Below are 14,213 nucleotides of genomic sequence, written 5' to 3'. Positions count from 1 at the left end.
CAGCCAACCACGGATACACGTAACTCCCTTAATCTGAAAATTGATTCGGTTTTGAAGTCGACTGCAGCCCAAACGACGGCACGGATTTCAACGATCTTGGTATCTACTGACGCACCTAAATTGGGCCCACAAAGTGGGAGAGTTTCAGCAGATCCATTGAGTTTCCAAAAAGTTATAAGCACTTCAAGGCCCAAAACGACGAACATTTTTTGTAACATGGGCCGTTTAGTAGCGGGAAAGTTTGAACTTTCGAAACATACCCGACATGATCACCTTTCAAAACAGATATCTTGCTCACACGGCCGCAGATTCTAATGGAGCCTATAAGAAGAGCTATATGCTTGAAGATATGAGGATTTCATTTTCGATGATAACACGAAGAAGGAGGCAAGCGGAAAAAGGAGAAAATAATGTAGATCCCTACTACGTCACAGCAAAAGATATCGAAAGCTATACGGGAATTGTGTTAAAGTTGGGTCACGTCGGCGTGAAGCAATGGAAGCGCGCTTCTAACTGTAAGCTCACTCTCATTCGTTGATACGTCGATATACACTTCTACGTCACGAAACAAATTTTTTTGGGAATGGCGGCTCCGCCACCACCTGTAGTGCATACATGTCGAAGGGCCGCATTCCAATCATTCCTAATTTTGTCGGCATCGTCGTAAAGAAGACCGCATTGTAAGTAAGTGATTTGGGTGTTTTGAGTTGCACTGAGAAAAAACTATGGTTTATAAACCTATTAGAGGTAAATATGGAACACCTATAATAGTCGTAAATAAACTAATGATTCTCGGTCTGTGAACCATACTAAGGTCTCTGTACCTAATTGAGGTACAGGTACCATAACTAAGGTATATGTGCTATTATTATATGTAGAGGTACTACTATTAGTGGTGTTCCATATTTACCTCTAATAGGTTTATAAGCCATAGTTTTTTCTCAGTGTGTGATAGTGATTTTGAAAAGAATAAATGAAGCCGGAAGAGTTCAAAGCGAAACTTAAAGAATCGGAAAGTTTTCTCTCATCTTCTTTTATTATTACTATCGTTTACAGGTAATGAAAGCGACATGACTAATCAGTGCCATCAGGCCAACACTGAGAAAAAACTATGGTTTATAAACCTATTAGAGGTAAATATGGAAACACCTATAATAGTCGTAAATAAACTAATGATTCTCGGTCTGTGAACCATACTAAGGTCTCTGTACCTAATTGAGGTACAGGTACCATAACTAAGGTATATGTGCTATTATTATATGTAGAGGTACTACTATTAGTGGTGTTCCATATTTACCTCTAATAGGTTTATAAGCCATAGTTTTTTCTCAGTGAAGAGCCAAGTATAATATTCAGCTTCAACACAGCAGAAGAAGCTACACTTTTTGGATGTTTTAGTTAAGGGCATGATTATGGAAAGTTTCCTTTAAAAATGAGACGTACAGGAAGTTTATACAAGAGCTGTCAGTGTAATTCTTGGCAAACTGTTTCATCAATCACTATTAGTTTGCAACGAGTGTTGCTGCGTGTAGGAAAATATTAGGCCCCTGAGTAAAACTTTTGTCTCAGTCATTGACATTCTCAGGATAGCCAGTGAAGGGCCTCTAAAACATGTACTTTTTCTTGGAGACCTTCGGTTCATAAGTAATCATTGGTTATTTTTCTATTTCAGGGAATCTAGTTTTTATGATTTTTTTTGGAACTCTTAGTTGGGCACCGGCACCATTTAGCAGTAGTGATCTCTCTACATTAACTTATTATTTTCAGGACAGCTCTTTTAAAACGAAGTCAATTACTTTGGCGTGTAACAATATTGATTGCTCTGCCACAATAATGCAGGTATGCGGAAGGCAATCAGTGCTAACCTGAAACCCGAATTTGAAACTATTTCCCAATTTTAAAAGCGATGCAGAAGGTGAAAACAAACGGCAAAGACATACGGAAACACTACAAATTTAAAGTAACACTTTCTCCGCAAGCATAAAGCGGTCTATCTCCGACTTTTTGCAGTTGCTCAGCAGGCTGAAAAGCTAATACTCCGGAAACGTAAGTTTGTGTTTGTTTTTTCAGGCGGAAAACCAGCCCTGTCCCTAGGACGGAGGCGTAGTGGGAGAAGTTAAACCTCATAACTCTTACTGACGAAGAAACGGACACAGATTCCACAGTGATTCTACCGGAACCACTACAGCGTAAGGACAAGGATTCAAGAACGGATTGGCGGTCGGCCATCCTTCCGCCGACATTCAGCTCACAAGACGTTGATAGGTTGGACGCCATACATAAGCAACTGTCTGAAGAATCCGGGAAGGTGTCCGGCTTTCTGGGATGTTTTTCTCTGAAGTATGGAATTGAGTACCTGAAGGAATCTTAAATAATCGGTATCAGCAGATCTCTTTCCTATTTCTATCTATGCCTTAAATTCAAATCAAAAATTGACGTTGTGTAACACAAGTACCATGTATCTTAAAAACTTTACTGTATCACATGATATACATCTTCGTGAATAATTTCAACTGTAGGAGTTTTCCTCATTGATAACTGAGTATTACTTGGACGTTGTTGTATGAAAAGGAGCTCTATCGTTCTGGTGTGAGCCCTGAGATCAATAAGTGTACATGCAAGCCAAGGCTCATGTCCTTATCGATATAGTTCTTTTTGATTCAATGAGTCCACCTCTGATGTCACTTCATCTCAGATGTTTGATGCCGTAATGTATTTCTCTGTGGCTGCTTATGATCAATGATAAAAAAAATAGTCCAAAATTCTTAATAATTTAACTTGTTAATAATGTCTTAATAATTTATAAATTGGAGAATTCTTCTGGAATGATTTCTTCCATTAGATTATTCTTATAACATGTCAACTTGGTGGCTAAGGTGTGCGCCATCTTTCTAAGTCATAAGTTTAATTTCTTATTTCACTACTTCCTGCTTCCTCTCTTTATGGTATTTTTTCTGTTGTTCTAGATATCAATGGCTACCCAAATTCGCCATATGGGTGGGAGCGTCAGCCAGATGCTCGAATGTGCGACGCATATTGTAGCGGACATCCCACCCAAATGCACTGCCAAGAAACCAGTCGTAGAAATTGATTTTATCAAAGAATGTTGGGGTAACAGAGCGAGTGTAACATTCAAAGCTGTTGATCTTATGGTAATGATAAAAAAAATAGTCCAAAATTCTTAATAATTTAACTTTACAATCCTGCTCTAAAGTCTTGAGAACAGAAAGCAAATGCTAAGGTCCCGTTTTTTTTTTGTTTGTTTGTTTTTCTTTTAAGAGTAACTTTGAAAAGTACCACCTTACATATGTTTACTGCAATAGATTATTTTTAAATTATAATTTTTCTTTTCAATGGAAGGAAGTCTAGGTTGATAAGGAGTATCGTCTAGTGTAGAACATTTTTCACTATAGTGCATTTTATGGTTTTTTTTACAATTAAACAACCACAATTAAAATTAGAAGAACTACGATCCAGGGAGCCGATATTAACGGCGCGAACCTAGCAGCCATGCATAAGAAGCTGGGGAGTTGTCTTTTGTATTAGAGTTATGCCAAGATTGCCTTGAAAACTTTTTTGCTGTGTTTCGAACATTGTTCGGATTTGCCCTTAACCCAACACCGATCCAGTTTGAGAGAGTCTTTCAAATAATCTTCATCTCAGACTTGTATGTCAAGTCAATTAAGTCTAATTTATTGTGATGACGACTTTGACAAAACACTCGCCATCCTAAACGAATACGAGGTTAGGAAGCTGAAAGCTGCCCAAAAAGACCTCGAGGCTGAATCAACTAATTTCTGAAGAATCTGATGAGGAAGAGGATGCTGATGCTCCAAATGAAGTAACTGCATATGACAACAAAAAGACTCTAAGGAAAAATTGATTTGATGCCTGATAGCACCAGCTTCAGAATGGGTAACAGCGAATACATTAATAGGAAATTACCATTCCAAAATGGTCTATCCTATGTCTCTGGATATCTGCTGCATAAATGCCTTGACAAACATTCTTGCGATGTATGCGTAAGCTATGCAAAGGAATGTGAAACTGTCCGCAATAACAATTACTTTGCCCACTTAAAGGCTTACTGTACTGATCGGAATGCCTTTTGCAATTTGAAAATGCCCGGTGCAGAGTTTTGAGACTTTGTGTGCTTCATGGAGCAAACTGTTTTGGAAAAATTCAGCTTGTACGTATCGCGGAAACCAGCTTTTCAACTTGTTCGTAAAATTCGAAAGTACAACTACACCCATCCATGCAAGAATTTTCCAAACACCTATTTGGTTCATTCGCTTGTTCGCTTCCGAATATTCAGATCACTAGAGACGACAACCGTGAATTCAAAGCAAAAGCAAAAGCAAAAGCAATGGCACTCTGCAGCTTATTCCAAAACGAAAGAAACCCGTACAAAAAAATATTAATGTTAGGCACCTCTAATACTGATTCTACTCAGGTACCTACCCCTTCCATTTCATTTTCATCCTTACAATAACCCTCTTACTTCTGTGTAGAACATGTGATCCCTTTAAGTTTTACGAAGAATATTGAATGAAAAAATGATTTAGAAGAGAATGATGTTTAGATAACTTCGATTACCATGATTCTTTTTTGTATGAATTACAAAAAAAGTTGCTCTCAGATTTCGTCTGAAATGAAAATATGACGCTTTAAAAGCATGATTAGGCGGGAAAACTTCTGTCTTGATTGGAAGCTTAATTATTATTTGTTTTTTCTTTTTTTCTGTTCCTTGCAGCCTCGGTTAAACTTGGTACTAGCTACTGATAATGGACCTCAAAGCACTACCAATACTTTGCTTCACTGAAACATTAAGGATGAAGCTGCACACCTGTGTGTTTCATTCTTCTTTCACCTTGTAGCATTTCTCAGTGTGTAAGTATCAAAATGCTCTTAAGACCTAAGTCAAATAATTCATCCCCAGCTAACCGAACTTGGTCCCCAGTGCAGAAAGGGCTTTGCAGAAGGGCCAAAATGCAGAGGGGCCAAAATGCAAAAGGGCTACGAAGAAAATTCCGTCAACACAAAAAGCGCTGAAAGGTTCCGTAGATATAATACCAAAAGGTGTGCAGACATTTTTTTCCTCTTTTTTTTTTCTCTTTTTTTTTCTTCTTTTTTTTTACAGCAGAAACCTCCGTGAGAGTTGATCAGGAAATTTTGTTGACTAATGACGAGAATAAATGAAAATTAATAATGCTGCTGATTATTGAACTAAGAAAGAGCTCAATTTCTGCTCTGCAACCAGACGCAGACACACTGATCGTTCAAGAGACTATGAAAATAGCCGCAAAATGCAACACGGGGTCTGCCGTGATTGGTGAGGATATTGACTTATTAGTGTTGTTGATTGCTCTTACTCCTGTGGAAGTGAACATGTTTTTCATAAAATCAAGTAAAGGCAAAAAACTAAAAACCATTTACGACATGCATTCAATCTGGCAGTAATGTACAAATATTAAAAGGCAAAACCGATTCGGCTCAAATTAATAATGTTGATCAGAAGGGTCAGTAAAATTGGAAAAAACGGCGGGGAGCGGGGTTTCGAAAACACGAGGTGTGTTTCAGAACACCCTATTATATATGTACTTAGAGAAAAAACCCTGACAGTAACACTCTTGCATAACTTCCGATAGCTTGTTTTTTCTCTAATTTTTTTTAACAATCTGTTTCTTATTTTGTTACCAGACCTAAACATGACGCCCAAGAAGAAGGCGCCACACGTCCTCCTGGACTCTCCTTCGAGGGATCGACGATAAAGGAATGTGATAATTTCTGGAATGTTTAATTTCTGGAATGTTTCTTTTTTCTGGAATGATACGTCGGAAAATCGCGTAAAAATCTTTAACTGTCTGTAATCTTTTAACTGTTTTTGAAACAAATATTTTTCCGTTCCATAATTCTATGGGCATAATAATTACATGCCGAGACACTTTTAGAAACATACATAAAACATGTTCCATTCATTCACGCTGCAAGTGGTTGGAACGTGGAAAATGAGAATATCATCGGTGAAATCATGTAATGATCACAAACTCACCTTTCATTTCCATTCCTCACTGTATGCGTATAATACTTGATAAATATTTGAATTGGATCATGTTTCGTAAGTTCCTTTATGAACGGGGGGGGGGGGGGGGGGGAGGAGGACCAAGACTAAAGGAATTCATTTGTTACATGTGAAAGCGAGCGTGGCTCCACGAACCGAGGCGCGGCGTAAAGATTTTGAACCCCCTCTTCCTCCAACTTAAGTAACTTTAAGTAAAAAAGGTCAAGAGTGAAAATCTTAAGAGTAAAAATGTCTCTTCTTTCATTTTAGTTCTGTGCATTTTTTCTCTAAACTTAGTAATTTTTGAGTTACTGACAGATTACGCTTGGAAAATGATATTTTTAAGAAAACTCCAGATAAATGAGCTTATAGAGCACTGTTAAACTTTATTGAAAAAGACCATTCACGTATTTCGCAGTTAGCTTATCTGATGGCAAATTTTACGTTCTTTCATTTGGCCCACTTTACTTTTTACGTGGGATCAACGGTTTTCGAGATAATTACGCTTTTTTGCAGATCCACTCGTCAGTTCCGAGAAAATTCGTCGCCACCACCGGGATTAGAACCCGGGACCTTTTGGTCTACGCACGGATCTTAATTTGGTCACCCTGCGCCGACTATCATCGGCAAAATTTCTCGAAACGCACGCTATGAAACCAAGTTCATCTCGATCAAAGTGCTTGTCTCCCGATTCACGACACGCGCCTAAAATTTCGCATCATTGCTTTACTCTTAAAACGTAAGTGCGTATCTCGATTTTCACGTGAGCCCTATTCATCGTATGAGTTATGCTTTCCAGGGCTCATGTGGAAATAGAGACGCGACGAATCGTCTGAATGCGAGTCTGTATTCTGATCGAGAGTCGCGTGTTCACGTTTGGACCGCGTCATTTATCACTGTCGCCGGGCGTTGTAGTGTCAGCGGTCTTGTAGCTCGGCTTGTCAAAATCGCACGAGAACTCACGTCAACTTAGCACCGCAATGTGATCCATTCGTTCATTGAGAGCCATGCACAAGATTATGAATGGAACTTCCATGATCCAATACTCAACGAAATTCATAAGAGTTAGAGTCGTAATGTAGGTGGGAGAGCTGCCCCAACTTTTAAGCATTTTCCAGGTCCCGAATTCCAAAACTCCTGTGTGACGCCGGGTCACTTTTTCGATACACGGGTATCCGACCATCCGATGTAAACAAAGAAGGTAGGAATTACCATGTAATCCACATACCGCCATTTTGGATCGAACATGTATAGAAAAAGTGACCGAGGCACGGCGCACAGCGGGCTCGGAACTCGTCGAGCGGAACATGGCGCCAGCTCTCTCGTTTACATTACAACTCTACGTACTCTAGGGCGAAATTATGTGAGGTTCAAGGGCAATGGAGCTCTTACATATGCTGGAGATTGGCGATTTCAGAACATGTTCGAAAGTGAAAAAACGTGAGAAACACGGTGGTGCCACTGGCTTACTCTGAAACGCACCCCAAAGCTCAAGAAAGCTCTTCAAGTCAAGGCCGAAATGGAAGGGATCTCTTAGGCTGCGTTGAGAGTCCGTCTTGGTGACTGGTGGAACATTCCATGCACAGAGAGGGAGCAAATACGTTAGCAAGGTTGCTGTCGTTCCAACAATCCCTCCTATTGCATTTTCTCCCTATTTGAGCATGATAAAGAGATTGACTAGATATAGTGGTGGGCTCTCAGCGTCCAAGGGGGGGGGGGGGGGGGGTTAAATCCCCCTCCGCCATTGAGGCCGCAACTATGACAGCTTTGTTAAACTTTATAGTCGGTTTTAGTGAAAACCAGTGGCACTATCATATTTCTCGCGAAAATTTGCGTAGAAAAGAGTAATCCGGTGTTGAATCCCTTACACATGCAAGAGTTCCATGGAGGACAGATTCTGTGAAGCGTACAGCTTCGTCGTCGCGCCGGAGTCTAGCGGGCGCAGACGAGGCGATGGGTGCGTTCCCACGGGGAGCGCGCGACGCAAAAATGGCAACGCGGGAGTTTTGCGCGACCAAATGAAGTGATATACAAATGAGTGTAAATCAAGTTTCGTTTCTTAAGTCCATAAACCAGGAAGGAATGCTTAAAATCATCGCAGCCGCTTGTGGGAATTTGCAGCGCGACCAACTTCGCATCGCACGCTATCTGTGGAGACGTGGCTGAAAACGGCGACGCGCGGCGCGGCGGTGGTTGATTCTTGGCCCGATCTCAGAATCCGACTATTTTGAGCGGCCTCCGTTGATCGTTTAGAGCCGAGTCTCGGACACAGTGCGCAAAGTAGCCGGATCCCGAGCAAAAAAGCAGGTGATCGAACAGGCTCTGGTGAGAGGATTATAAGCAGTTACGATTACTGACAACAGTGTCTTCTCTGTCTGCAGCTCTCCTCAGGGTGCAATCCAGCGACAATCAAGACAAACAGTAAGGGTGTGGTACGCTGCACTTTCGATGCCGTCATAATTATCATCCTTACAACCTTTGCTAACATCAGGATGGCCCATATGGATACTAAAGTGATTAAGATACAGCATTTCATTGATATGAAGTAAGTCTTCTGACAGAAATATCAGAGATGAAATGAATAATTGCGATTTATAGCATTAAACAATACGTTGCAACGCAATCACCATTCCTCAAGATGCGGTCATAGATTACGTTGACATTGAACCCTTCCCCTTATAAAGCAATTGTAACGTATTAATTACGTGACGTCCCCCTTAGGATCCCAACAATTTTTGGAAACTGTTGGATGTACAGCTGAATAACATTTAAAGCATTTTTGATAATAATGCGAAAAATAACATTGGAGGAATAAGGACGACCCATTTTTTATTTTGTGTGTATTTTACCGGTAGAGAGGGTTACGTAACGCTCGTTACGACCCTCCTTCCCTTTGTAACACAGCGTAACGTAGGCTCATATCCCCTCCCGCCCCCTGAAGCGTTACATAATTTCCGAACGCTCCCTAAATAGCATTACGGCCCGGCATAGACTTAAGAATCCTAGACAACGTCTCGCTACTGTAAACTGGGCATTGGTGTGGATTTTATTGTTAGTCCTCCATCAATTTCTTCACTTGCATCACTATCGGAGAGTCCGGGCGCCTTCGATCCATTTCAGTTGTGGCCTTCCTTTTTTTGCGAGCCACTTTCGATTATTGATGAAGATGAAAAATGTAAGTCAGCGTTTGTTCCAATTATCATCCAAATTTTATAACAACGGAGAAAGAAGTCCATCTAATGGAGCAAATGGGCATAGAACGATCATTTTTCTAGGGGGGACTGCTTGGCCTTTACTAAAAGTATGATTTCCCACCTTCACTCCACACACCGGGGGGCCAGGGGAGTTTGAAATTCCCCACATCGAGGAATGTAGCGGAAATAAGGCCCTAATGAACGCGAAACCGAGACTTCAGCTCATTGCCGGTTCGCCTTCACTTTTTAACGTAGGCAACACGAGCTCCCCCGTGGCCGAATAGTGGTGTCACTCTCAAATGGCACGGATCCTCAATGAAAAACCGGGAAGACTAACCCGAAGAACATAACCTCACCAAACGAGGAACTCTTACTTCAGCTCATTGCCGCCTTGTTTTCGGTTTTGGAAACACAGCTCACATGACCGTATAGTGCTCTCTCGCGCCGGATAAATTGAGGGCTTACACGGTGAACAACAAGTTCATCATAGATGATTCTGCCTATTGCAGGGGGACGTAACAATTTCGTTTGTTAAATGCGACCAGATGTTGGTATTGCCCTCAGAGATCACGATTACTCGTCAAAAATATAATACGGAGCTATCAGCATTTTCCCAAAAATTCGGTGTTGACCGCAAACCAGAATCTAAGTAAGACAAAAACTCTGTCTTGATAGCGAAGAGAGCAGTGAGGGCATGCTGAGATGAGCCTCGAGATACATAAAAGCATGTTCTAATCATGGCTCATACAGAAATCCAATTACTGCTCTCTTCGCTGGATTTTGCAAGTACATGCCATCTGCTTGCTACTCTTGTCATTCACCACCATCTTGCCATGTTCATCACCACATTGGGCTTATGTAGCTGTTTCAGAGGTACCTATACTCCCATGGAAGTTTCGCCAACTCAGTCTAATTTGTGAAAGGTTTGAGACGCACCAGCTATAACGCAAAGGAATGGCAAACGCACGAGAGTCCGTTTCTAAAAGAGCAAGAATGGCTGTATCTTACTGTTAAGAGCAGGAGCAAAAAGGCGTATAGGTACATTTTACCGGGGAAAAGTTACTCGATTTAAGCAGATATTTTTTCAATCTGTCCTACTCATGAATTAAGGATAAAATGGCTTAAGGTAGGATTCTTTTTGATAATAGAAACTCAATTTTGACATAAGCATTTGACTCCTTCATAATCCAAGAGGAAATCTCTTTCTGTAACAAATTCAAGAACATTTCTGCTTAAATTTGGAAACCTTCTAGTGTCATCCTCCTATGGTGTAATGATCGTAGCGCTGCGCTGGTTCTATTATCGGAGTTCGATTCCTCGCCAGGCGACTCGAGTGCGATAGTCTCAAATAATGGTTGCCTGGAGCTGGTCGTTGGGCAGGGTCTAATGGGAGTAGGAGTGATGGATGGGTCAATGAATAAAAGCGCAGAATTACCCCCAAAAAACTCCTCTTGAAATGTTCATTATAGCGCGTGAATAAGAACTACTCAAAAAGCGAGCGACAAACGGTCAAACTAGGTGATCGCGAAAAAGTCGCTTGGAGCCCGGGTCCAGATTATTAATAGCATTGACAAGAAAAAATACTCTAGATTCAATCCGATTTTTGCTTGAATCGAAGAGCCGAGCCTCTTGATTTAGGCGGATTTCTTGTTGATTCCAGTAACAACTCCGATTGAATCAAAAGTATTTTTTCCTGTAGGTGTTTTTATGAGTCTTGACTCTGGATCGAAGCGACTTCATATTCCAGTGTGCCGCTGCTCCAACTACAATGATGTACACATTGGAGGTTAAGAATTGGATAAAATCCACAGAATGTTACCACCCATGAGTGTTCACTGTTCGTGGTTCAGAAATCGAGCGACCTGGTCAGCGAACAGCTTTTACGGTACAATTACCACAGGAAAAAGGAAGAAAGGGGAAAGGAAAAAACAAGAAATGAAAAGAAAAAGATAAAAAGAAAAAAGAAAATAAGGGGGGAAAATGAAGAGAAAAGAAAAAATGGATATGAGCAAGGAGCACTCATACTAATGCTGATTTCCCGCCTAGGACCCAAATGTCTTGATTCGATTCCATTTCGCAACAGCGCGACGTATTCCAACAGCATCGCGTCGTCAACCGGCATGAAGCTTCTGCCGCTGCCCCCCCCCCCCCCCGTTGGGGGTATTAATAGAAAGATGAACATCCCCCACCTCCTTTCGTCTTGTGACCAAGAATCCCGCTTCAATACTTTCGAATTGGCGCCATGCGCACGCATTTGCCTATTTTCATCGGAGAGAGAAAAGGAGCTCCCTAGAATCCAAGGTTGCCACTCGGTGTGGTCATCTGTCGATAGGAGCAGGGAGCCACTAGGAACAATAATCAGCCTCCGCGCAGAGGCGCTAAGAATTTCCTAGAATTCAATATTCGTTCGCTTAAGAATAGCGAGTATTAACTTTGAGCAACACGTACCAAGGGTAGTCAAAACCCACAAAGTTATGCTGAAGAGGTTGTGAATGCGTCATGTGCCAGAGAGGCTTATGAGCGAGGCGCCAAGATCGTGCAAGGTGGGCAAAAGAAATACTCAAATCGAGGCCCAAGATCTAGAAATCCTAGACCCAGAGATCAGCAAAGAGGAGAGAGCCACCGACTTAGTCAGAATAACGTGCTACAAGAATCGTTGAATAAGGAGTTAGCGAACAAAGTCCTGGCTGGTGTGAAAACAGGTGAAGCTGCAGCAATGCTAACTGATGGCTTTAACACAACTTTTAATGAATTCATTTTTGGAATGAGAGAATTTAATAGTCCTTCAACATCTGGAGTGAACGAATAAAAACAGTTATTGTGCCACAAGTACATCCACCGTACTTACAAGTGAGTGTACCGGAGGACGAAACCCAGTTGATATTTTTAAGTAAAAAAGGCACGATCACGTCTCTACAAAGAATGGCCAGTCAAGCGTTCCCGATGTCGTATATGGGAATCATCCAACGACTAATAACACGCTTCACACGGAAAAAAATCCTTCGGGTAGGTGAACTGAAGGGTTTCGTTGCTCAAACTTCAGGCGTGAGAACTGAACGTTTAGTTCACCGGACGAAAGGATCAGACAGACAGACTAACGCCCAAAATGGGACCTCCGTCCGCCAAGGTGAAGGATTCAGTTCCCAGGGCTGAAGTTTCTTCCTCACAGACCTCGGTAACGGAAAATGCTGACTTGCAGATCTTTTCTCTTCCTAATTATAATTCCGTCAAATCTCGTTGAAGTTTCGCAATATAATTAAATTATCGCGGGTTTTCTTTAAAAATGGGGACACAAGTTTCCGGTATTGTGACGTCAGCATTCAAATGCGTGCAAAAATGATGACGCCTCTGCCTAGTGCCAAGTCTCGCGAGTCAACAGGCGCCGCCATTGCGAACTGCGAAAAGTGAAGGAAGCCTATCAGCCGTCAGTTTTCTCCGGCCTAATTCAATCAACAACGTTAATGTGTCAATTGTTCATTTAGGGTTCCCTGTGATTTCGTTTAATAATGAACTTAAGATTTTTATGGAGCTACTGTAGTACTGATGTCATGTCCTTCGCCAGATTCCTACAAGCAGAGTGGGGGTTGACGCTCTCGTCAGGCCAACTCATTGAAGGTATGGTAATCATTTTAAGTAATCCTACTCCTTACGCCCCTTCCATTTGGGCATATTTCTGGTATTACCGCATTTTCTGGTATTCAATAACACTGAAGTACTTAATATAATAAGGTATTAAAATAGTGCTGGGTCCACACCATTTTTGCGGGGAAAGCAAGGTCAGAAAGTTAAAAAGTTGTTCAAAAGTTTCAAAGTTAAAAAGACCTCATTTCCGCACATTTCCACTTTTCGGCCTCTTGAGAGCGTTTGGGCGTATTTTAATATTCGACTTTGTTCAAAGAATATTCTAGGTGGAATCCTTCTTTTGAAACTCTTAGTAATTAAGCTCAGATATTGCTGTCACTGTCTGGCCGAAATCGCCGCACTGTGTGCGGGCAGAGACGAAACAGGCGGTGAGAGTAATTAGGAGAACGGCACAAGACTGAGGGGAGAGAGGGTTCAGCTCAGGCAGATGCAAGGAAATTTTTAGAGTTTCTTTTGTGCTTTCTCCTCGTGTATTTTTTTTCTTGTGCTGATTATATGGTACTGGATTTGTATTAGGCAAATTTTTCGTGATCATGCTCTGCGTCATACATTTTTTTAACATTTCCTCATTTGAAACCAATGTGATCTGGGTCGCAGAAAAATTGCGAATAATAACTGATAAGACGTGCTAGATAATGCTTGTAGCACAGGAAGGCCAAAGGATCCCTTCAGCATCACATTACAGGTAAGAAAAGAAGGAGGGCTAACTGCTGCTCCGACAGTAAATACTCTATGCATGTCATCGCAGATTTTCCAGCCAAAAACCCGACACCCTAAAGCGTATTTTGGTTGATGATCGGTCGAACCAAAATGGGTGGATCATGCTATTTCGCAGTTTGCTTTGAAGCGATCATACTTTTTCGGGGCTCACCAGACAGATGGACGGTGGAATTCTTGCGAACGTTGGAGCCAAAAGTGAACCCTACAAAAAGTAGGATACACAGTAACCCCGATGTGAATGATGGCATCCAACAAGCATCAATGCTGAATGCCTAACCTCTAAATGTAAGAAAGACCGCGAAATATTCCGATTCATTACTAGTGTACCTGTTATTTGATAATTTATTATTAATTGTATTAAAATAAAACTAGTCTGAGTAAATATGATAATGAGCAGCGACCATTTTAAACCGGCCATATGTCCGAACGGGAAGATCGTGGTGAGAGACGGTCTACTACAGTTCATCAATGTAGTTAGTAAGTAGGGTCATGTCATTCATATATAATTACTAGACTTAATATTCTAGCGTAATGGAGAAAGCGTAAACGGATATTTCCACTGCACAATAACAATGAGCTAACCTCTGATCTGCCAT

At 41.3% G+C, this 14,213-nt stretch overlaps 1 long non-coding RNA gene across 1 annotated transcript in view; it reads left to right on the top strand.

Annotated features, from left to right (window-relative positions):
- Positions 1 to 1,165: 1,165 nt before the first annotated feature.
- Positions 1,166 to 14,213, top strand: part of LOC140224449 (uncharacterized) — a 49,894-nt gene continuing 36,846 nt past the window's right edge. The window contains exon 1 of the long non-coding RNA XR_011899727.1: positions 1,166 to 1,282. This is a non-coding gene — a long non-coding RNA (uncharacterized lncRNA). The remainder of the gene's footprint in view (positions 1,283 to 14,213) is intronic.

The sequence above is a fragment of the Bemisia tabaci genome, chromosome 1 (assembly GCF_918797505.1).
Source record: "Bemisia tabaci chromosome 1, PGI_BMITA_v3".
Lineage (NCBI taxonomy): Eukaryota > Metazoa > Arthropoda > Insecta > Hemiptera > Aleyrodidae > Bemisia > Bemisia tabaci.
Note: the sequence above shows the minus strand (reverse complement) of the source record. Positions and strands in the feature narration are given on the sequence as shown.